Source organism: Mesoplodon densirostris, chromosome 8 (assembly GCF_025265405.1).
Source record: "Mesoplodon densirostris isolate mMesDen1 chromosome 8, mMesDen1 primary haplotype, whole genome shotgun sequence".
In the NCBI taxonomy this organism is placed as follows: Eukaryota; Metazoa; Chordata; class Mammalia; order Artiodactyla; family Ziphiidae; genus Mesoplodon; species Mesoplodon densirostris.
Window position 1 is genome coordinate 62,750,373 of NC_082668.1, and position 22,098 is coordinate 62,772,470.

The 22,098-nt window shown below is 35.4% G+C and overlaps 1 protein-coding gene across 1 annotated transcript in view; it reads right to left on the bottom strand.

Moving 5' to 3' along the window:
- The window catches only part of LRP1B (LDL receptor related protein 1B), a 1,545,691-nt gene that overhangs the window by 1,397,088 nt on the left and 126,505 nt on the right, over window positions 1-22,098 (bottom strand). The window lies entirely within an intron of this gene.

Sequence of the window (22,098 nt, forward strand, 5' to 3'; positions counted from 1 at the left end):
CAAAATCAAATGAAAAAACATCCTTTGTGCTTGAAGGACTGAAATAATAATGGCTGGGTCTCATGAAAAGTTTTCTGTACCTAGATTCAGGTAATTAGGTTTGTAAAACCATCTAGAGTTAAGTATATCAATTCTATTTTTTCTGAATCCCAGAGGTCAGCAAAGTACTCTCTTGAGAAAGCTTAGCAAGTGTATTAACTAGGGGAACATGCATAAAAATAGGACACATGACGACTGAAATGAAAGTAGGCTGAACCACAAAGACTTTTTCAGCCCTTTGCTTCTATGATATTATTAAAGAACTACAAAATAAGGCATAGCTGATGGGGGTGAATAGGATTTATAAATAATATAGCTGGAGATACAACAATGGAAGAAGTTGTGTATATCAAGAAGGATTCCTGTCTCAAATTCCATTTCTCACCTGAGTTGAGAAGAGTCCTAATGTGCCACTCTACTGCAAACCTGGTTTTGCAGAGTTATCATAAAAGTCTCATTTTGGGTATCATGAACTGACTTTTTCCTACCCTAAAAACAATCTTGCACATTCCTGTAAGTTAAATTTCCTTCCAACATGGGTGATGGTAGAGTAAGTTTGACCTGGAAGTCTTCTGACTTCAAGATTAGTATTCTCTTCACTTTACCAGGCTTCTTTCATAAAAGAAATCAGAAATATTTTAATCCAACTTTCCCTTATAAACAAAGCCTCTTCCACAACCCTGAAGGTAGTTTTCCTACTGTCTACTTAAGTACTTCTAGCTATGAAGGTTTTACTACTAAAAAAGCTTACTGCAGTGTTGAACATATCTAATTGTGAGAAAGAACTGTTCTAAAATGAATTTCACCTTCCCTCAGCCTTCAGCTGTGCTCTAAACTAGGTATCTCAATTCTGTTCCTTATTCTGCAAGAAAACCCTTCAGATGTTTGAGTAGACCTATCACATCTCCCCTCCATTTCCTTTTCACCAGGGAAAACATTCCTAGTTCCTTCAACTCTTAAATCTGTAACATATTTCAATATGTCGAGGTTTCTCTTAAAATGTGGTTCCCAAAATGGAATACAATAATCTGAACACGGAAAAAATGGCAAGCTGGTCAAACAATGTAAGCGTATGTAACATTTGCCTCATTATTTGGGACCATATTTTTCGTACATAATAGTTTGTCATATGAACTTCCGTAATTGTGCAATTGACATTTTGAACTTTTGCATTTCTCTTTGTTAAGCAGTATCTTGCTGATTCTAACACAGTGCCTTACATTCCTTAGATCACTTCAATCTTGATTTCATCATCTACATAAGTCAACCTATGCAATTCTCTGAGATCTGCAAATTTAGGAATTGCACCTCTAATAACGCTCCTGATAAAAATGTTAAACAGGATACATCCATTAGCAGAACCATCAATCAGTCCACTAGACACATCTCATTCAGGTTAATATCTGAACCATCCTGTGTTTAAATCCCATCCTCTCTATTGTTAGTAATACATCCAAGTCTCCTAGCACCCTATTGCCCAGTCATATTTCACAGTGTTACCCACAGATAGGGGAAATGTCTTATGTTTTCCTGAAATAAAAATGAAGATGTTTTAAAATGACAACCCAGCACTTCCCTCATGTAGAGAGAGGAGTTGACTTTTTCTTTATAAATTTATGTTGATCTCTACTTAATCATTTTAAGGCTTGCCCATTGATGGCTATAAATTTTCTGAATCTGCACCTATTATATATGTTACTTTACTCAGAGCAACATTTACCCGTCTCCTGTCTTTTAAGGATCAATTTATTCTCCACAGTTTTACAAAGATAATTGCAGTGATTCTAAGACTACATTAAATACTATTAATAGAAATTATTATTTTGATAACAATAAACATTCTCATAAAGCTATCCCTTCACACTTGAGACATACAGTATAATTAATAATAATATTTAACATTTATTAACTCTCAAAGTGTGTTAATTGCTTTACATGTACGATTTCATTTGATCTACAGGACAACCCTGTGAGGCAATTTTGCTCTTTTTATCTTGTTTTCAAATGAGTAATGTGAGGCCTCTGAAAGTGAGGAATTTCTTAAAGGGCACACATATAATAATGGTATAGTTGGGAAACTGAATCCAGAGTTTTCTGAAACCGAAGTCCTTAACCACTAAATTATACTGGGCAGATTTCCAGGAAATAATTTGCTTTATCAAAGGAAACACACATTCAACATTTCGATAGGTATTAGAAATCTCCCTCCTGAAAGCATGAAACCATTTCTAACACTCCAGTAATGTATGTTAGTGCCCTCAACAACACAGAATACTGTTAACATTTTGTATTTGTTGTATCTTTCTTGTTTTGATTTGCATTTTCACTCACTTGTGAATTTGAGCATGCATTTGAAAGTGATTCGATACCTTTTTATTTTTCTGTTAATTGCTGTTCTTATCTTTGCCCTTTTACTATTTTTCTTATTCAGGTTTGTGTTCTTATTGATTTGTGGAAACTCTTCATATATTAGCACAATGCCTACTATATGCACTGCAAATATTTCCTTTTTTTTAAATTATGTTTTAAGCATCATGTGCAGTAAAATGCTTATTGAAAAATTTCTGAAATCACATTTGTGGCTTTGATGCTTGCTTTAAGGAGATTTTTCTCCATGAAGTTATAGAAAAAATTCATAGGTTGTTCCTGATGTTATACCTTTAATCCAACATTTATCCACTTTTAAGTCAATCTTTATAGAGGGTATAGAACATAGTATTAAGAAGTCATGGTCATAACTTGTACCAGTATTTTCTTAGGTCAGTCTCCCAAGGCAACAGAAATAAAAACAAAAATAAACAAATGGGGCATAATCAAACTTACAAGCCTTTGCACAGCAAAGGAAGCCATAAACAAAACAAAAAAGATAACGTACAGAATGGGAGAAAATACTTGCAAATGATGCAACTGGAAAGGCTTAATTTCCAAAATATACAAACAGCTCATACAACTCAACAACAACAAAAAAAACAACCCAATCAAAAAATGGTCAGAAGACCTAAAGAGACTTCTCTCTAAGGAAGAAATATGGATGGCCAATAGGCACATGAAAAAATGCTCAACATTGCTAACATTAGAGAAATGCAAATCAAAACTACAATAAGGTACCACCTCATATAGGTCAGAATGACCATCATTTAAAAGTCTACAAATAACAAATGCTGGAGAGGGTGTGGAGAAAAGGGAACTCTCCAACAGTGGTTGAGAATCCGCCTGCCGATGCAGGGGACATGGGTTCGTGCCCTGGTCTGGGAAGATCCCACATGCCACGGAGCGGCTGGGCCCGTGAGCCTTGGCCACTGAGCCTGCGCGTCCGGAGCCTGTGCTCCACAACAGGAGAGGCCACAGCAGTGAGAGGCCCGTGTACCGCAAAAAAAAAAAAAAAAAAAGATGGGAGCTGAGAAGCATCCATCAAATTTAACAATCTGAAAAATCAATGACGACTCTACAAGAGTGGTTTTGATAATGGGGTTTGGGGAAATGGGTGGGAAAGGATATGAAATTAAAGCAGGCTGAAGAGTTAGTGGGCTCCAGCTCATAAGCCTAACCAAGATTAGCATCCAGAATATATACATAATATCTATGTATTAAGAGAAGAGCAAACAGACATAACTGAATTGAAAAATGAGACTAAGAACAGTTCACAAAACAGAAATCTTAATGGCTAAAACATGAAAAGGTGTACAACTAATAATCGGGAAAATGTGACAGTGTGAAATACCATGATAGGCAGCCTCTAAGATGACCTTCGATGACATTTGTTGCCCCCTGGTGTTTATGCCCTTGTATAATCCCCTTCCCTTAAGTGTGAGCTGGACCTAGTGACTTGCTACTAATTAGCAAAACATGACAAAAGTGATGAGATGTCTCTTTCTGAGATAAAGTTACAAAAAGACTGCCTTCCCTCATGCTTATGTTGTCTAAATCTCTTCCTTGCTTTGAGTGAAACCAGTTTCCATACTGTCAGCTGCCCTATACAAAGGCACATGTGGCAAAGAACTGAGGGAGATCTCTATCCAATAGCCAATGAGGATCACTGTGTCTGATCCTCAGTATAACAGCATAGAAAGAACTAACCCCTGCTAACAGCCATAAGGTTAGAAAGTCAATCTTCCCCAATGAAGCCTTTATATAACAACACAGCCCCAGCTAATACTTAATTGCCACCTGTGAAAGAAGTTGAGGCAGAGATACCCAGACAAGGCTGCATTCATGACTCACAGAAACTATAAGATAAATGTTTACTGTTTTAAGCTATTACATTTTGGGGCAATTTGTCATGTGCTAATAAATAACAAAGGCAAGGACCATTTTATACCCTTCAGTAAGCAACAAATCTAAAAGTTTGATCAAAACAAGAGTGGATAAGAATGTGGAGGAAAAGGGAACATCCATGTACTGCTGATGGGAGTATAAATTGGTTCAATCGCATTGAAAACAATTTGACTACCCCTATGAAGACACTGTATCCTCGGCCATCAATTTCCCTTCTAATGAAACAATTTCATGCAAGCAAAGAAATATAGATAAGCATGATTATCGTAGAGTGTCTTACATGATTATGTAAAAACTGGACAACCTAAATGTTCATCAGTATGAGAACTGGTAAATAAATTTTGCTATATTCATGCTGTGGAACACTATATTAAAGATAACATAAATGAACTAGACCTCTACATGTTAAAATACAAAAGTATATTAATACTTGGATGATTTGTGTAGATATAAAATATATAATTAACCATGTATAATTTAAGGAAAAGTATAAATATTATAATGTATAGAAATTAGGGTGGAAATGGTACATACCTACTTCAATATAATAGTCAACCTTTGGAAAAAAGGAGTGGGAATTAAATGAGGGGTGATTTAATTGTATCCATAATATACTATTTCATTGAAAAAAGATCCAAAGCAAATATAGCAAAAAAAAAAAAAAATTGAAAAAAACTACATTAATTAAATCTGGGGTAGGTGGTCCATGGCTATGGGTTATATTGTTCTGTTTTTCATGTTGTTTGAAATATTTCACAATATTTTAAACTTTAGGAATGGTGAATCTGACTCAGGTAGAGACCATGCTCATAGCAAACACTTTAAGCTTGATTATGAAAGAGATGGGAACATTACAGGTAGCTGAAGAACTTGTGAGGGCAAGAAAGAAATTGTTTCATTATTTTTTAAATGGAAGGAACTAGAATACGTGTAGATGATATGGGAGTGACTTGCCCTGAGATAAACATTGAAAGTCCAGTAAATAAAGAGGATAAAGAAGAGAGCAAAGTATCCAAGAACACAGGAAGAACTCAATGCAAAATTAGTCATTGATATTTCTCCCATTGTAACATAAGATAGGATGAAGATGAGTATACATTCAGGAAAATGATTTTCATGTTAAGACTATGATTAATTGGAAATATGAGGCACATGCATAAAAATACAGATATAAGAAGTGACAGTTTGCAATTTGAGGATGGGAGAGAAGATAAGAAACACTATTTGCAGAGAATGAGTCTGAGAACTCAATAAAGAAAAGTTGCAAGATTTCTGGGTAGTGTTAAGGATTCAACGGAACCTACAGTGTTATCAACTCACCTAATTGTTCATGAAAGAAATATTTGTAGTAGTAACTAATAAATATTAAATAAATTAAAACTGTAATCTTGTTGCTTGGGAAGATTGGGATGGTGTTTTTGTTTCATGTACTTTTCATTCAAGTATTTAAATACCAAGCTTAACTGTAAGAATATGATGCACTGCATTTTGCCACAAACCCAAAGTCATTTAAGACAAGGGTAAACTTTCATAATCTTAAAAATATCATTGTTTAAATTTGTGATTTTCTTGGTAAAGTAAAAAAGTGCTAAATCAACAGGTCTCGGAGAGTTTAATACAGTCTTGAGAACTGGCTAACAATAACAAATCAACCCTAGAGTTTTCTAGATCATGTAGAAGAAAAAACTAGAATAATTTATAATTTTACATTTAATATTTCCTTAATTTTATCCTACTACTTTATGTATGTTTTATTAGAGCATTAAGATATGTTACTAAATAATTTTGATATATGTGACATTTGAATTTCCTGAAGGTAAGATTTAGGAGTAAAATCATCTAAGGCAGCAAGTAGAGCATCCGAACAAAGTTGATTTTATTCTTAATTTGACTGAGGATGTAAAGTGTGGCAGAAATACTCAATTGAGTCATTAAGCTCATATTCCAATCCTGGCACTATCTTGGGCAAGTCCCTGAATTCCTCTGGATTTCCTTGTCTACAAAAGTAGAGGATTAAATTAAATGATCTTCCAAATCCTACCATTTTTAAGCTTCCTACTCTTCTTCAGTTCAATAGAATTTGGGAAAGAAGAGTCCTAATAAAGTCATAGAGATTTCCAATTTTCAACTATATAATGAGAAATGTCCTCAGCACAGTCAGGCTGTGTGGAGGATTAACAACATCTCTTTGACATCACTGTCTTTGTGCTCTCGATGTCTTGTCTGTAACCTAGTTACTTCTTTTCAGGTTTAGAGGCAGCAAGAATTCAAAAGCAAAAGTAGATAGAGGTAAAAATCAGAGTGAAGTAAAGGGGATAATAGTATGTGTGTATTCAAGTTGGTGTCCTGACTGCAATGGGTGCTCCTTCGGCTTTGGGGATATAATTTCCTGAAAAGACATAGATGGCAATGAACTAGAATGGAGAAAGACTGGGTTGAGATGAGAGTTAAAAAGCAATAGTATCTGTAATCTTCTTAGCCCCAGTTTTATCAACTAGCATTGCTTATAAGCACTATTTAATCTGTTATAAAAAGTGTTAGAAAAATCACAGATGAGAATTTCAGGAAAATCAAAAGTAGATGGCAAAGAAGGATTCTAGGAGAGCACTAAGCAATTGGCCTTATAATTACCCTGTTGATGTGTAATAGTAACAACTGACCTGACATTCAAAAAATAAGTGCAGTATGAGAAAATAACTTAATATTCCATGAATATAGTAGTTCTATTTTGGTAATGGTCTGGTAATTTTACCTTTCACAAACAATATCTCTGCTGAACAAATGTCAAACTTACCTTCCATTTTCACATAACCAGGCTCAATGCCGAAGTTACAGAAAGACTGATTAGGAAGATTTTCAAATACATGTGTCCTTTCAAAATGGTAAGCATAACTGAATACAACTTGTCTTGTGATTTGGGGTATTGGGAGCATTTTCTTACATAACTTACTTGATTGGAAAATATATTTAATGGGACATGTAACAGAAGGACTGCTTATCTGTGCCTTAGGACAATGTTAAACTGTTTTAAATATGAAGTCACATGAGAGTGGTTTTTTTTAACCTGGAAATCTCTTCTCATTTAAGATATATTATGAGAATAATGATCAACTTGATTTTACAGTGCCTTTTTTAGCAATCAGATCCAGTGTTTTCATGCATATTATCTACTTAGAATTATGTCTTGTGTACGTGTGGATAGGAAGCTTCACTTGTCTTTTCACTCTGCATATGGGATATGGACACAAACCCAAGAATACCAGCAGATGGTAGAGGCTGGAAAGACAGGGTAAATTTTTTCCCCTGGAGCATCCAAAAGGAACTAGCTCTGCTGACACTTGGAGTTTAGCTCCCAGCAACAGGGAATTAATAAAGATTTTTGTACCTGGAAGTGGGGTTCTGCTGTACTAAATACCTAAAGTGTGGAGGTAGCCTTAGAAATGGGTAATGGACAGAGTCTGGAAGAATTCTGAGGAACATGATAGAATAAGCCTTGATTTCCTTGAACAGACTGTTAGTAGAAATATGAACGTTAAAGGAGCTGCAGATGTGGGCTCAGAAGGAAGTGAGAAGCATGGTAGAGAAAACTTACATTATCTTAGCAAATGCTTAAATTGTCTGAAATAAACAGTTGGTAGAAATACGGATGTTAAGTGTGTTTCTGGTGAGAGCTCAGAAGGAAATGAGAAACACATTATTGAAACTGGAAGAAAGGAGATCCTTGCTATATCATGGAAGGAAGCTGAGCTGTACTGTTCCCTACAGTTACATGGAAATAGAACTTATAAGCAATGAATGATTATTTAGCTGAAGAGATTTTCAAGCAAAATATTAAAGGTGTGCCTGGTTTCTTCTTTCTGCTTATAGTAAAATGTAAAAAAAAAAAAAGACAAATTGAGAAAAGAACTGTTCAGGAAAATGGAACTACTTCTTGATGATTTAGAAAGGATAAAAATTGCAGAGTATTCAATCACATACAGGATGCTTTGAAGAGATTAGCCAAGTAGCTCAGCCATCTCAGAAGAAGCCAGGAAAAGAGATGGGATCATTTTTAAAAGATCTGTAGAGGAGCCTCTTGTCTAATGGAGTGAATCCCTGTGACATGCGTGGGAGACCCACAAGCTTCTTGAGGATGTTATATCAGCAGGAACGCTACCAACATAAACTAAAAGGGACAAGGCAGCACACATGAAAGAAGGCTGTTAGACTCCCAAAACTATAAAGGCAGGAAAAAGGTTGTTAGAACTACTCGGCTACAAACATATACTACCCTTTCAAGAAAAAGGAAGAATGACTCAGAGCAGAGCTGTGGGTCCAGATGGTGGAGGCAAAAGCCACAGAGTATTATTCCCCAGTCTTGAAACCTAATGGAGATTGCTTACTTGCGTTTCTAAATCTGCTTAGGACCAGTGAGCTTTTTTTCCCTTTCATTTTCTCTCCTTTTTAATAGCAATGTCTACAACTTGTATCTTATTTCCATGACACAATTGTATTTATGGAGCAGATAACTTGTTTTATAGTTTCACAGGTCCACTGATGGAGAGGAATTTTGCCCTAGGATGAATCATACAGAGGTTCAATTACACTTGAGTTAGGTGATTTAGATGGTCATGTTTTGGTCTTTTGAATTGATGACATTTAGATGAGATTTTGGACTTTGTGTTGATGCTGTAATGGGTTGAGACTTTTAGAAATGTTGAGATGGGTTGAATGTATTTTGCATGTGGATGGATATGAATCTCTAGGGGCCAGAGGGCAGATTTTGGCAGGCTGAATAATGTCTGCTCCCTAAAGATGTCTGTATCTTAGTCTCTGAAACCTGTGAATATTACCTTAATGATAACAGATTTTGCAGATGGGACTAAATTAAGGATTTTATGGTAGGGAGAATATTCTGGATTATGTGGGAGAGGCCCAATGTAATCACAAGGATCCTTGTAAGAGGGATGTAGAAGGTCAGATAGGGCTTCCCTGGTGGTGCAGTGGTTGAGAGTCAGCCTGCTAATGCAGGGGACATGGGTTCGAGCCCTGGTCTGGGGGGATCCCACATGCCGCAGAGCGACTGGGCCCGTGAGCCACGGCTACTGAGCCTGCACATCTGGAGCCTGTGCTCTGCAACAGGAGAGGCCGCGATAGTGAGAGGCCCACGCACCGCAATGAAGAGTGGCCCCTGATTGCCACAACTAGAGAAAGCCCTCGCACAGAAATGAAGACCCAACACAGCCATAAATAAATAAATAAATAAAATTTTAAAAGCCAAGCATTTGAAGCCCTTAAAAAAAAAAAAGTCAGATAAAGAAGGTGGCAATGTGCTGACAGAAGTAGAGATTACAGTGATGCAGTCATAAGCCAAGGACAGCTGTAGGCTCAAGAAGCTGGAAAACACAAGGAACAGATTCTTCCCTGAAGCTTCCAGAAGAAACCAGCTTGTTGACACCTTGAATTTTGCCCCCAGCAATAGGAAACTATGCAGTATGGTTTTTCTTAGTCCATTAATTCAAAGATTATTTTCACTTATTTACAAATACGGCATATAGCATACTCCAGTTAGATAGCATTGTAAAATACTTAAGTACATATAATGTATTTATCCAAACAAGCTCCAAGGTAAGCATCATACGTTTTCACATGGAAAAATAAACAGAGAATGATTCAGTTATATCTAGAATCAAGAAAGAGTCACGAGGATATTAAAAAAAAATATTCACATTAAATTTAAGACTCCCAGATGTCACCTAAGGGGTTTTTCATTGTAATTATATATTTTTCTTAATAATCTCTTATAGAAGCAATGCCCTATGTCTGATTTTCAGAACCCAAAATATTTTAACTGCTATTTCAAGATGTAATATAAATCCCAAAAACTCATACTTCATTTTAATTTATAGCATGAATATATGCTATATGTCATGCTGTAGTGTGAAAAGACAGACGATATAAAGGGAGAAATAAAAGAATTGTTTGAGCCAGTTCAGTGTTAATAATTATGATAATTTATATATGTTGTAGACTACTCTCATATCCCAGAAATTGCTGTGTGGTATATATATACATACCTTATTGCTAGTTCTAACAATGGCTAACACAAATATTATTATGATAGCTGATTTCCAGGGAATTTTAGTAATATTCTCATGGCCTTAGAGATGTCTATGATAGTTGTCAGCAATGGGCTGCTACTATTAAAGCTCACAGATTATTATGCCATGTTGTTTCCCTCTGAATTTGGAGAGGGCTTCTGTCATCATCTCAAATAATTCATATTTTTCCAATATAGATAAGAAGTGTAATTTTAAAAATATGAAAAAACCCACACTCTATCTGTGATTAAATGCAATAATAACTTTACTTGTCCCAGTGTTCATTTTGTTCTAATACATTATGGACAAGTGGGGAAAAAACCCCTCAAAACTCAGTCCTAAACTTTAGCACCATTTTGTTATAACCAGGGAAGTCATAGTTGGGACAAATACAGTCTGCCAAATTCAAGACTCTCTAGATAAAATTAATATGTTATCCACTGTCAATGAAAACATATTACAGTAATTACCCTGTTAAATTTCATAACATATCTGTAAGCCAAATATGCTAATTTTAAAGATGAACGGTCCAAAATATTTAAGTAATTCTACTACATTCTTATTTAATTTACTACATAGTCATGCATTCATCTTATAGTTTTCACCAGAAAAAGTATTAAATTATTTTGCACTTTTACAACATCTTGATATTTAATAGCTGTTGGCCCTGGACCACATAAAATAAGGTGAATAAAAGGGTTTTTTTGTTTGTTTGTTTTCTTTTCTTTTGCTTTTTTAAGGTAGAGGAGTAAAGTGTCAGTAGATTGATGGTAAACCTCTCCTGTTCTATGGCTCCATTTAATCTTTTAAAATACATTTTCATATCTACCCTTGAGATATAGACCAAGAAATGTTTTCTTCCATGTAAAGCATTTCTCCAAATCTGCAGGCTACCAGAGAGTCTGAAATGATCAATTCTACCAATTAAACTTCAACATTAAGACCTCTGGTTTAGAACTGATCTGGCATATTTACAGCTTACGGTTCAGAGAGTTAAAGCATAGTCAGTAAATGATTCAGGAATTTAGACATTTTTAAATAGAGACTCTTGACTGCTGGGTACTCTGGACAAGTTCTCTATAGAAACATTTTGATGCACAATATAACTTAGGAATTCTACATTTTCTCCTGTCAATTTTCTTCCTAATGTAAATATTTTAATTCCAATTTATACATATACGCATACATACACATATCTAGATGTTTTCATACATATACTACATACACATAGGGTATGGTCTCTTCATGTGTTTGTATTAATAGCTAATAGCTATTGAGCATGGAATATATCCTAAACACTGGTCTAAGTACTCTATATTGACTTACAGATTTAATCCTTACAGCAATAGGTATGTTCTATTAATATCTCTGTTTTATGTATTACAAAAAAGCTGAGACACAGACACTAAGTCACTCTTCCAAAATCAAAATAAAATAAACAGTACTACAGGAATTTAAACCAAAGCAACCTGAAGACAGAAGTCATCATTTAATCTTCATAATAAACTCCACACACCTCATTTTATAATTAAAGAAACTAAGGCACAGAGAGTTGAAATAATTTATGGAGAGTCAAACAACTGGGAAGTAGTGCTGTGAGAATTTCAACCCATGTCATCTGATTCTAGAAACCACAGTCCTGTCCACTCAATATGTTGCCACTTTGTTAGATATTTGCCTTTTTAGAACCACTGACTACGCAAAAGTCATTACACCTATGTAGCAAAAAATATTTCAATCAAGGGGCCACAGAAAGGAACATGGCTATCAAATGCCTCTCCTTTTACCAAGGATGGGTGGGTAATGATAAAATATTTATCTACTAAAGGATAAGTTATTAATCTACCACCTGCCTCAGCCAAACCATTACCCAGTGCACATACAGTTCAAATCATACCTGGCCTGTTGATTATTTCCAAATCCTTCTCCCTTAACCATCAATTCTCAGAATAAAATTGTAAAATCTACTGTATATGCTATAAATTAAAGTGCTGTCTTACCCTCCTTGCAACCTAACTCTTCCCTAAGGAATTTTCCATCCTAACCATAGGTGTTGCACAAACTAGCTTCTGTTATCACTATTTGCCTTGGTCTTTGAAGCTGTATTTGCATATACAGATAAAATACATCATATGTGCTACTCAATGTTCTAGGCACTTTGTGTATATCATCATTATTCCTCACAACACAATCTAGCCAAGAAAGTATTCCCCTTTATACATAAGGAAAATACTAAAGAATAGGTAAGGTATCCAAGACAGACTAGCTAGTAAGTGGCATACCCAGGGTTCAAATTCAGGTCAGTTGGCCTCAAAAGACTATCCTGTGTCCACTTAATCACACAGCTACACAAAAACACAAATACATTCCATTCTGCATATGTGGATGAGGCTGAAAACAATTTATTGTACCTCAAGCACAAACACATACATGATGTGTGCCCTTTAATGTGTGTGTATTACTTTTGGGATGCATCGCTATTGCTTTTTTTGTGTTATATGTGTATAAGGAAATTTAGAGAAACAAACTTTACTCTAATGTGAAACAGCTCAAGATCTTTAAAAACCAAAGTTAAAATGAGATAATAGGTTATTTTCTTAAATTTTATTTTGCAAATGATTCTAATTAATGTTGGAAATGTAGTTTTTCATAAAACCTTAGAAAACTTCTTTGGTTAAAATTTGTTTAATTTAGTACACCTTTAAATTTTAAGCCAGCAGTTTTTCCACCTCATAAATGTCTGTTTTAGCAACAGAATAAACACTAGTCAGCTGACTTATTTTTAAACCAGCTATAAAAATTTATTATGAAAATATCATCCCTGTCTCCGGTGTAAAAAGAGCGATTGAAATGTAAATTTCTATAAGATTTCTGATAGCTACAATAAAAATATGGACACATTAACAGCATTATCTATTCCTGTAAACACTTGGAAGACTAATTTTAAAAAGGCTACAAGTCTTTCATAAGGTAAACATAGTAATGCAATAGGAAAAATGGAATTTCTGCCATTATTATTTAGTTACATTCTTTCCTACTTTATATATTTGTTTGATGCTTTCTTGAGAATTGCTTTATCAGTGAATTTCAAAACATTTGCTTGAAGGCAAAAGTTTGAATTCCAAATGTTTTTTCATTTTCACCTTTCAAATATTTAGAATATAAATTAGACTAAAATGATTATCTTGAATTTTACTGTGCTTGCACACGCATGCTGTTTCTTGGTATTCCAATTAATTATGTCCCTTTGAATGTTTTAGTCCATGCTGTGGTACAAGGGTCCCATATGTTCAAGTTAATTATATTTTTAGGAGGAAAAATATGTTAAATCCAGAGAAATGATTACATCTATAAATTTATATATGTAATCAAAAGCCTAAATAAATTGGTCATGGGGATTCTACTTTTTTCCAACATTAGTTTGTATTTTCATTTTACAACCTGGTTTGTATGAAAGAGGAAAAGGTAAAATCAGAATCAACTGAAAAGAGATTAATATAGTAGTACTATAGATTTGGGTAGCTGACATCAATAACTAGGGACTTTACCCTTATCTTTGCAAATCTCATAATTATATTTTAGTTTAAAACTGGCAGAACTCTAATTCTGATCCCAAAATTTGGTATAGTGTCTATGTCAAATTCTGATTAAAAATACTAAATTCTAGAGGAAAGTGTTAGCCATCAATCAAAAAGAAACACTTCCTGGCAGTTTGATTCAGAGTTCATTTGCATTCAGTTGGCTTCCATCATATAAAATTAAATGATGTATTCTTTACTTCTCTTTCTATTATAGTAAATTTTTCTATGAGGTGCACCATCAGGACCACATGGGACATATAAGGAGAAAAAGATATATTCTAAGAGTGCATATAATTTAAGTTCTTAAGGGGAAAGCCAACAAGAATTTCTTGACATTCTGGCATTTCTAAGAATGCAATATTGGATAGACTTGAACTGATTTCTGAAATAAAAGATGAGAAAATCAATGGTTCAAGGAGCAGAGTAGTAATTGCTGAAAGGACCTTGTTACTGTTTACTTCAACTAATAGATTGCCAAGCAGGCATTTCTTAACCTGGTCCATTTATACTCAGATGGCTGCTGGAAAGTATCTGATGGCTAGGAATGATGCCTCTATTTGGGAGAAAAATGCACCTCTATAATGAATATTCAGTATAGGAACATAAGAGAACTTGAGATATTTTCTAGTTTCCCCTTGGTTCAGTCCCAGAATTTATGGCTCTGTGATTCAGTGGTTGTAGGCTGCAATGTTCCAGTGACCAGATGGAAGCAGAATCCCTTTTCTGCTCAAGTTAGAAGAAAAAGATAATCAACAAAGCAATCACTCAACACACACATGTATGTGCTGCAAGGCACTTTGCTAGATACTTTGAGTTCTACCACAGAATCATAAGGCATGTCACAGGTCCTAAGGATCCGATACTTTTAGGAAGTCAAAGCACATGTAGGAGTCCATTAATTTCTGTACTGCATGATATTAACTCTAAATGCACCAGGGCACATTTAGGTATTTGACTTACTTGATTTCTTAACAGCATTTGAAAGTCTTAATTATTCTGTTCTGTGGAATGTCTGAATGTATGTTTTTGGTTGTTTCCACATTTTTGTTTTTGTTTTTAGGCAACCTGTACAAAATTCTCCACTCACATGACTTCTATTTCTTTCCCAAACTCTTTCCTCGACATGAATGTCTTCCACACTCCAGAATCTATTATCCTTCTGCTCCTGGATCTCTCCATGTGAACGTCATATGGACAACTTGAATTCATCATTTCTAACATGGAAATCATGATCTTCTGCATAAGCCCACTCCCTATCCGGTAGTTGATATCTCAGCAAACATTATGAACATTCACTCATTTTCCCAGTTGAAAATAGTCATTATCCCTGAGTCCTCATCCCTTCCTTCAGAAATCCTGGCAACCAGTATGTTGTCTGAATTCTCTATCTCCCTTTCAGATCCTTGGGGTTCAAGTCATCTTTCCTTGCTTAAATTAATGGAAATGCCATCTAACTAGCGCCTTGATGGTTTTTCTACAAAGGAATTAAGAGCCATTTTTCTAAAACAAACATTTGATAAATTCACTCTCCCACTTAAATTCATTCAATGACAATAAGCCTTTCAGAATAAAATGATCTATATCATGACTTGCATAGTTATCTATGATGTGTGCTCTTCATCTTTTCTTACCTCTCACTCTAAAATTAAAGTACACTAACATACTATGAATTCTCCATGCTCTTGCTCAACACAGGCTTTGCATAAAACTATTCCCTCTCGTTTTATCTCTTTTCTCCTATTCTCTCTTCCATTTGATGAATTCCCATTCATCATTTTAGCACGCATTTGTTTGTGACTATTTCCTGGGAAAAGCCTTCTCTAGCCAGAGGTTGGCTTCTATGTCCATCCTAAGTGTTTCCAGAGTAACCTGTCCTTACCTCCTGTAGTACTTTAAATAAGTACACAGGATGGGTTACATAATTTTCCAGGGCCCAGTACAAAATGAAAATGAGAGGCCCCTTGCTCAAAAGTTAAGAATTTCAAGATGGTGAGAACAGAGCACTTAACCAAGTAAAGAGCTCTTCTAAGTAGAGGGTAGTTTGTGACTGCACAGGTCACATTCATAACATACCCTGAGAGTACACTTCATTGTCGTTTACATGTCTCTAGTGCTCACTAAATCTTAAGCTCCTGGAAAGCAGAGTCAGGGACCTTGTCCTACTCCCCATTATTTCTTTAGCAATTAGCAGTTTCCTTGTCCATAATAGCTGATCCAAAGATATCTATTGATTCAATCTTCCATTCTGAGAAAGAAAGTCTCAATGTGGGCATCAGTTTTCTGCTAATACCTGTAAAATGAGAGGACTAGGCCAGATGCTGTCATTGGGCATCTGCAGGGCTAGGATTAATGTTAAGCTTCTTTTAATGCATAACCACTCCCAAGGTCATTCAGGACAGTAGCTAAGGGCATACATTATAAAATCTGATATTATTTTTAATAATAGCAATGACTAATAATATATATTTTATATATACAATTTATATGACAAATATATGTAATTATAATTATGTATCATATAAATTTACATAAATATAAATACAAATCATTATTGTAATCCTTCCTAAGTCTTTCAGTGGAACATAGGTTTCACTATGTTGCCCAGGGAGCTTCAATAGTTAAGTACGGCAGTACTTTTGGGGATTGTATGTAAACATTCAAGGAGCACTAGATTTAGACTTATATAGACAGGTAATTTGTTTCTTTCATATTTTGTCCATTTGTGTTCCTTCCCTAATTTATTCATTAACCTAAATAACTTAATCCTAAAGAATCAGTGTTCCAATATCATTTATATCAATGTCCTCTCCTAAGTCCACCTGGGATCTTAGATTCTCTCTGCCTTCCTGACATTTTCTTGTGCTGCCCCAAAAACCTGTCCACACTGCAGTTTGTCGGAAAGAGGATTATCCAAATGTTGAATGGAGTACAATGTTGTAAAATGTAACTTTCTAAGCAGCCCAAGTACCCATTTCTCTCTCAGCCTCTGAGCTTTAGTTTCTTCATCTGTAGTGATATAGTGGGATTCTACAGCTTCCATGGTTCTTGTGAGCTTTACCATTCCATCACCTGCTTCTCAGACTTGAAAAGGCAGGACCTTGTGGGGGATTCACGTAAGTGGAAAGAAAGGAGGGAGAACACTGAACAAGGTCTGGCCGAGATAAGCACCCTGCACGCAGGGGACTAAGGACGAGCCTGTCCTGCTAACCCAGCCATGTTGCAGCATCCCATGTGGAGGGCTTAATGTGACAAAAGCCCTGTTTCAAGAGCTTCTGGCGTGTAGGTCATTTATGCATCACAGCAATCTTACTCTCATCCTCATCTTACAGGTTCGGGAAGTGAAATTACCTGGCTAGTTAGTGACAAGTTTAGAATATGAAATCATTCAGTGTGATCTCCTGCTTTTCCTAGGTCTACACGATTACGAAATCCCTAAAACTACATACTGAAGAATGTGGGCTCGTTATCATTGGATTGTTCCTGGAAAAACACATCATCTCAATCTTCTCTTTTAGACATCTTTAGGGAAACAAGTGGTGCTCTTTAGAAACTACAATGAGCATAAACATATAATTCTTACAAAATTCGAAGAGGAAAGGAGATATTAAATGGCAATGGATGAGAAGAGCATCTTGTTACTTCTTTTCTGGGCCTTCTATTCCTGCACATGATTACATCCCATCTCTGCCTTTTATTTTTCTTGCTGAATAATTTTTCACAGATCTTGTTCTGCACACTCATCATCTCTGATATTCCTTTTGATAGTTCTTTTTGTTTTGTTTTGTTTTTTGTAGAACACAGGCCTCTCACTGTCGTGGCCTCTCCCGTTGCGGAGCACAGGCTCCGGATGCACAGGCTCAGTGGCCATGGCTCACGGGCCCAGCTGCTCCGTGGCACGTGGGATCTTCCCAGACCGGGGCACGAACCCATGTCCCCTGCATCGGCAGGCGGACTCTCAACCACTGCGCCACCAGGGAAGTCCCTTGATAGTTCTTTTAAAAAAAAAATGCCTTACGTCTTTCAGCAGATTGAATAAAATAACATTACTCCTAAATCCTGTATTCTATAACACTTTATGAGAAACAATGTTTGGCTATTTAATGCCAAGATTGCCACATTGTGGAATGATTGCCCACAGTGAACTGTGGACTCTTCACAGCTGGATTTGTACCACGCAAATTGTCTCTTTTTTGTGTAGTATACTTTCCCCCCATACAATATTAGTATGCAATACTACCCCTATAGCACATAATTCCCTACAACTGTTCTATTCCCCATTTAACCTAACTTAGGTTAAGATCTGTTCTAGTCATTTGAGGAAGTGCATAATAAAAAAAGTAATTTGTCATTTTTCTGATGCCTCTGAGTAAATTTATTGTACTTTTAAAGAGACATGAAAAAGAGAAGCTTTATTCTGCCTTCTTGAAAACTGCCCAGTAGTACAACATAAAAATATGCCTCGGGCTTCCCTGGTGGTGCAGTGGTTGAGAGTCTGCCTGCCGATGCGGGGGACACGGGTTCGTGCCCTGGTCCGGGAGTATCCCACGTGCCGCTGAGCAGCTGGGCCTGTGAGTCATGGCCGCTGAGCCTGCGTGTCCGGAGCCTGTGCTCCACAGCAGAAGAGGCCACAGCGGTGAGAGTCTTGCGTACCACACACACACACACACACAAAATATATATATATATTTTTGCCTGGCATATATATATATATGCCTGGTCTGCCAAAAGGATAACTGCAACACTAGCAATGATGATGATGATGTCTTCAGGTGCAACTGTAAATTCTTTGTGCATTAACTTAGTCTTCACAACAGATTTATGAGGTAGGCATTGTTAGCCTCACTTTGAAGATGAAGAAATTAAGTCTTAGAGGTTATAATTTGGCATTATCATGCTCTTGATGTGTGCAGCTGTGATTTGAACCAGGTCTGCCTGACTTCATCCAGATATTATAATTATAAAAGCAGCTAGATTAGACAGTGACCACCTCCCAGATCATCCTGACTAGCAAAACACATATATCCACTTAATAACTGTAATGCCACTGCAATGTTAAAAAATATAAATACTGAAGTTCAAAATAACATCATATATAAAGGTCCATGGACGAGGTCTGTTGAAAACACTGTAAAACTTGTTGATCCAATGTTACAGTGATTCAGTTACTGTCAAAATCTAGAGAAAAAAACTAGATATGTCCTGTATATTCTGTCATTTATTTTGCACTACAGAGTAACTTTGTTTATAAATGAAAATTCTGTTTATGGATTGAAATAAAAGAGTGGTTAGATTTCCTTGAACTACCTGTATTTCCAACTTTTGAGAAAACAATCTTACTTAAATACAAACCTTGTTCTTTATAAACCTATTCTTCACAAATGCTGTTTGAGATATATACATATATTTATATATATATTTTAATCAGAGAACCCAACTCAATGTCGACTTGCATATGTGTTCTAGATAAAACTATCAATTTTTTTCTCTCTTTGAAAAATTTTAACTGACTCAGGACAACCCTGAAAAAAAGACAAATTGCTACTAAAAAGTAGGTTTCGAGTAAGAAGTGCAACATTGTCAAACTAAATGCAGAATCAAATACAGGGTACATATTTTGATATGTAAAATATAAATGCATAAAGTAATTATAGGAAAGAATTGCATGAAATCAAACAGTCATGATATAAAAAGAAACTGAGTTACTTTTAATTATTATTGGATAAAAGAAATGATAATTCTGCAACCATAAACAAAATATACCTTGTGTTCCTGCTGTAAATTTTTTGTATAATTATTTTAATTAAGATTTTCATCTCCACATTAATTCTGGTTCAGCATTTTGGGTGCTTTAAATTATTATATTAATGGAAGGGGGCAGATAAAGACTCAAAGGAGATCTGAACACAAGAAGCTTCATGAAAAAATTATATATCTGTACATATTCATACTTTAACCTTCCATTCTGAAATTTTAGGAGCAAGACAATTAAAATATAATTCATCGAGTTTCCCCCCACCATTTCTCAGCAGACAAATTGGATGAATCACTACAATGATTAAACAGCTGAAGAGATTCAATTATGAGTGAAGCTTAAGAGCTAAATATGTATAATTTGGCTTAGCGACAACTGAGAAGAGTTATGGGTAAATATTGTCATATTTGAAGGATATCTTCAAAGATGGAAAACAATGGTTTACCATGTGGTGAAAGGCAATAGGAATTAAAGGAAACACTCAGACATAATAAAAAATAGTAAAGTAATTTTATGATAATGTTTTATATATTGTAGGACTAATCTTAGAAAAAATAAAAGGGATTAATACAGCATTCTGGCCTGCATCAAGTTTTAATATCAAAGGCAGTCATTTTTGTAAGTAATTATATCATTTTCTTTTCTTTTTGGTAATCAGACATGTTTGTTATATATATCATTTTTCCATTTTTGTCTGTCATATTAAAATATTTAACATGGCATTCCTTCAAAATCAGTAATTTATAGTTGATAAAAACTCAGCGATCTCTTTTCTACTTTATTTTAGTGATCCAAAAATAAACACAGTAATCAGCATAGAAGTTGTCACCCCTCCTACTTCAGCTTAAAAATGAATGTGTGTTAGCTGAACTATTAGCTAATCATTTGTAAACTAAGGATCATAAAACAGTGAGTCACTGAAACAGTTCAGTACAGCATTCCTCTCACAGGTATAGGGTTGCTGTTAGGTTCAATCTCATTTACTCTCTTCTAATGTTGTGGAAAGAGGTGGCAAATACAACATTTGTTACTTTCATATTACATTTGAAATGTATGTAGAGATTAGGATTTATTCAAGAAAAAAAAATTAGGTTACCTGAAGCAGTATTGGAAAGTAATGATAGTGATCTAAATATGAAAATACACAACACATTTAAATGTTTTCCAAAAAAGATGATAGCAAAACTGGTAATGTAATATGAGGCTTGTACCTGGTTATTTCCTAAATCCCTTAAGCCTTATTGGTTATGTTGCACATATACATTACTCAGGCTGTGTCAGTTTGTTCTGGCCACCTGGATATCAAACACGCTTTAAAAAATCCAGAGTCAAGAGACTACAGAAGTATGGATTTTCCTCTACAAAAAATGATTAGCACCATTTACATAAAACTAGCTACAAGTGGCATTCAAAACCGGTAGAAGATTAAATGGCAAAAAGCATACTATATCAGAAAGTTAAGTATGGCACCCTTAACTGTTATATACTATAATATGATGATTATTACAGTGCTAATGACTAGTTTTTACTTATGGTGCTCCTACCCTTGTCAAGTTTATCCAATATCTTACATTCCTAGGCTGTATGGTCCCAAATATGGTGAGGAGATAGCATAGTATTATACAGAATGGCTAATAATTTGTCTAGGAATAGGTGTTGCTCCTCTGGAGAAATCCTTAAAGGTCAGTGGCTTCATGAAAACATTCTTACTTTGTGCCTACATTTTCAAGCACATTCAAACTTTTGGTGGGTGGCAGTGTCATTTCTTATTCACTTAAGGAGTGTCTCCCTGGGGTTTAGAACTCCCATAGAGGGGGCAGGGAGTGGGGAGGGGACAATGGTGAGCAAGACAAATGAGGATGTGCTGTCACACATCATCCTGCCTAGCAGGGAGTCCAGACAATTAAACAAAGGATAATAGTAAGGAATGATGGGTGCTCCACAGGGTGCTGGGAAAACCTATAGCTAGTTGGTCTAATGAATCCAAAGATCAAGGAAAGCCTTTCTGAGAAAATGGTGAGGAAGCAGAAACCAAAAGGGCTCAGTGGATCTCCAAGTAAGACCCAGGTATAAAATCAGTTACAGTACATAAAAAAAAAAAAAAAAAAAAAAACTGTTGATTTTTTGTTTTTGACAGATTTAACCCGTTAGGTCAACCAAATGGTAAATGAGTTATGAAATACACCTCTCTCTGAGCTTTCAGTAATAGCTAAAAGATTTCCATACTCTACAGAACCCCTTCTTTTTCTCTGATTATTTGAGCTGATACATATTGCAATCAGACATTCAATAGCAACCGCAAAATGTCTGTGCCCAGGTTGGGAAAAATTTAAGGAAGAAAAAAAATATTACTCATGGGAGCTTAGGGTAC